At 37.9% G+C, this 4,420-nt stretch overlaps 1 pseudogene; it reads left to right on the top strand.

Moving 5' to 3' along the window:
- The first annotated feature begins 1,533 nt into the window (after positions 1–1,533).
- On the top strand, positions 1,534–3,172 carry LOC106426356 (annotated as a pseudogene).
- Positions 3,173–4,420: the final 1,248 nt, after the last annotated feature.

The following is a 4,420-nucleotide window of genomic DNA, read 5'->3' as shown; positions in this document are numbered from 1 at the left end:
CCGGTCATAAAGTTTGAATCCATATTACAGGCACATAAGTTTATAAGAATCAAGATCATAACTATGACATATGAAATGAATATACGAGTAATGTTTAGGCAATGTTTTCATTGATCATGACAAATTGTTAGACAATTAATATTATATATATTTCTTTAAAAAATGAGTTACTTGAGATTAAAATCCGATTTTTTAATGTCAAATTGTTATAGAGTCAATATACTATTTACGCGGTTAACGAATAAGAAGATCTTATATGACACGTCAACCGTACAACATATATAACATATATATGAAGTGGAGAAACATCGGTGAAGAACTACGTCAGAGACGCAGCGGCGGAGAGCTTCACTGGAGACGCAGGGTGCAAGAGCTTGACCAGGGACACAGAGATCGAGAACTTCACCGGAGACGCAGCGGCGGAGAGTTACACCGGAGACGCAGCGGCGGAGAGCTTCACCGGAGACGCAGCGGCGGAGAGCTTCACCGGAGACGCAGCGGAGGAGAGATTCACCAAAGACACAGCAGCCATCTGCGTTCCATCTTTCTCCCCCATACTGACCGTCACGGTGACTGGTTTCGCTGAATAGTAGAACAAAATGGGAGAGAAATCTCAAATCTTAAATTTTCGTTTTTTTTAATTCTATCGTACTGCAGTGAAATGAAATGCAACCTGACAAAAGATACAGAAGAGAATAACGTGACAGAGTGATAGATCTTTTCGTATCCAAATAGAAGATTTGGTCTACGATTTTAGCGGATAATGAGATGTTTGTGCTGTAGGGGTAGCAGAGTAAAAAAGCACTTCGAACAGTGACAGTTTTGATTCAATGGGTATATCACTAAATACGTAAAAATCTTTTGGTATAGCTCCTAATTTTCTAAAATTGAACTATATAACATAGAAAAATACTTAAATATGATACTTTCTAAATTTGTATTGAAAAAGTATTGAAACCTTAATATTTTAATTTTGAAATGTCCATTCAAAAAATAGCACATTAGAATATACTATATATCTATGTCCATGTCATTAAAATTTAGTTACATACCATATAAATAAATAAAATGATTGTTTTGATTTATTTACCAAAACAATATCGTAAATAAATAAGATGTATTGTTTTGATTTATGTATTTACTCTAATTTAGTTGTATACTTAATACGTAAATAAATACAATAAATAATAATAGATAAAAATTAGTTTTATATATAACTTTTATCCCGCGCAATTGCGCCAGTCTTTAAGCTAGTTATTTTGTAAAACACATTCTTGAGATAGCATTTTTACTTGTTACTGCTGACACTTATAATTTTAAAATCACATCAATTCCAAATATGCACCGCACTATGGTTGCTGACATTTGTAACTTCAAAAGGATATCAATTCCAAATATGCACCGCACTATGGTTTCCGTTCATAACCTAAAAGATACACATCTCGATGATATGATAATAATTTTTAATAATATGATATAAAATTGATAATATCTTTTATGATATTAATAATACAGACGGTATCTCAATATATCTCCTTCTCTTAGCGCTCTATTTCATGCCTTCACCAGTTTTCCCTCCTTATATATAGAGACAGAGCTAGGTGACTCAAAACACAAGTTTCCCTGTTTCATAAAGCACTAAAAAAAAGGTTGGAGTCCAAGTGTACAATGGTGGGAACATTTAACCGTGCCGGCGAGGTACAAGCATTCGACGAGATGAAAATCGGCGTGAAGGGTCTCGTCGACGCTGGAATCACAAAAATTCCACTCATGTTCCATAACCCGCAAGCCACGGTAACTAACGCTAAACCTCCTTCTACGTTGACAATCCCAACAATAGATCTCGGAGGTGGCGTGTTCGAGTCCACGGTCACAAGAAAGGAAGTGGCTAAGAAGGTTAAAGACGCCATGGATAAGTTCGGTTTCTTCCAGGCGATCAACCATGGGATTCCACTCGAGGTCATGGAGAAGATGAAAGAAGGGATCCGTGCGTTTCACGAGCAAGATCCAGAAGCGAGGAAAAGGTTCTATAGCCGTGAAAAAACCAAAGCGATTAGTATAACACGAACTCTGATCTCTATGACGCTCCTGCTGCGAGCTGGAGAGATACCTTAAGTTGTTTTATGTTCCCTGATGTTCCCAAAACCGATGAGTTACCAGACATTTGTAGGTACGAACACGGCTTCTCTTGTTTTAAATTAATCTTTGGACTAACTTAATATTTTTGTTTGATGGGTTTTGAGAGTTTATTTATGTTCAATGTTTTAGGGAGATCATGTTGGACTACTCAAAGAGAGTGATGATGTTTGGGGAGTTAATATTTGAGCTCATATCAGAATCCTTAGGGCTGAAGCCTAACCACCTCAAAGAAATGGATTGTGCAAAAGGCTTGTTGATGCTCTGTCATTGTCACCCGCCGTGTCCTCAGCCAGACCTAACGGTCGGCGCCACTCAGCATACAGACAGATCTTTCATCACTATACTTCTTCAAGACCATATTGGAGGACTTCAAGTTCTCCATGATGGATACTGGATCGATGTTCCTCCTAATCCTAATGCTCTTATCCTTAATGTTGGAGATCTCCTACAGGCAAGTTGTTGTTTACTCATAATCAAACGGTCCATAATTAGTAAGAAAACAAGGTCTTCATAGTGTTTTTTTTTTTGCAGCTTATGACGAATGACAAGTTTGTGAGTGTGGAGCATAGAGTTTTGGCAAATGGAGGTAAAAAGCCACGCACTTCGGTTGCATCTTTCTTTGTGCATCCTCCTTCAACAAGTCCGAGAGTTTATGGACCCATTAAAGAGCTTTTGTCAGAAGAAAACCCTCCCAAGTACAGGGAAACCACTTCGGAAGCCTCCAACCACTATGTGGCTAGAAAACGTGATGGGAACAATTCGTTGAGCCATTTAAGGATCTGAACAAAATGGCTGAACCTGATCTGAATCTATATTGTTGTTTCCTTTGTGTTTCCAATAATATTTTAGTACACACACATACAAAATATGGTTTCTGAAGTTACTACATGTGTTTTTTTTTTTAACGTTTGAGAAAAAGAATAAACTACATGTTGTAGTTCCAATAAAATGTTTATTTCACGTTTGATCTAATTTGATATTACCGTCTATTATCATGTTAGAAGTTTTCAATGAGAATATTGATATTTCACTCTCTTTTCGTTCCGGCTTATGATGTATGCCTAAAACAACATTCATTTTTGGAAGATATTACAAAGATTTGATTACTAAAGGGAATTTGGGCTCCATAACCATCAAACAAATTATAATTCATTGTATGTCTAAATACCCTAATACACCAATCACTACAAGAAAACAACGAGATACTGAGGGAAAAAATCGTCGGTATGTCGTCGGAATAAAGTTATTCCGACGACATACCGACGAAATAAGTCCTCGGAAATTCATTTTTCCTCGGAATTTCCTCGGAAATTTCCGACGGAATTCCGAGGAAACTCCGAGGACCACCAGTTCTTCGGAAAGCTCCTCGGAATATACCGAAGGAAAACTTCCTCGGGATATTTCGATGGATTTTCCGATGGTACAATCCTCGGAAGTTCCGACGAAATGTTCCTCGGAATTGTCATCGGGAATTTCCGAGGAACTGAGCCCTCGGAAAATTCCGAGGAACGAGTCCCTCGGAAAATTCCGAGGAACGAGTCCCTCTGAATATTCCGAGGAACATTTCCCTCGGTATATTCCGAGAGTTCATTTCCTCGGAATTTTAAGAAAAAATTATTTTTTTTTAAAAAAATAAAAGTTTTGAAATTTAAATTCGAAAATAAAAAATTAAAATTAAAATTGAAAACATATTAGATAATATTCAAAGTTGTGCAAATAAAAATAAAACATTCCGAGTTTTTGAAAAAAAAAAAACTACGGGTCTGGCACGTTCGGGAACACCTCGTTCGGGTACATCCTCTGCATCATCTCTATCATTTACTGGTTCAACCTCCTCTGTGCCTCATATGCGATCATTGTCCTTCAACTGAGCCGTAAGTACTTCTGGATCAACAAAGGGCGGTGGTGCAGAAGAAGGAGGAACCGACCGGGTGCGACGACCCAAACCGATCAAACGTCCCTTCTTCTTTGGAACCAACTGAAATAGAAAATAGCCAAATTTAAATCAAGAAATAAATGAATTGAACTTTAAAAAAAAAAGAACTTACGGATTCAACGATTTCGTTGATTCGAAACCGGGACAAGTTGGTCGAAGCCGTCGAAGTGTCATCCTCGGTTTGAAGTTGAGACACTTCGTCTTGCACCTGAGTTTGGACTAGGGTGACCACTTTCCTCACAGGGATGTCATCAATCTGGCCGGTATTCTTGTTGGTATACGCCCTCTTCATGAGGGCGAGATCATCAACCGGCTCGCCTTCATTTTCTTCCGCCTTGAAAAAAA

This window comes from Brassica napus, chromosome C4 (assembly GCF_020379485.1).
Source record: "Brassica napus cultivar Da-Ae chromosome C4, Da-Ae, whole genome shotgun sequence".
Taxonomy (NCBI): domain Eukaryota; kingdom Viridiplantae; phylum Streptophyta; class Magnoliopsida; order Brassicales; family Brassicaceae; genus Brassica; species Brassica napus.
Note: the sequence above shows the minus strand (reverse complement) of the source record. Positions and strands in the feature narration are given on the sequence as shown.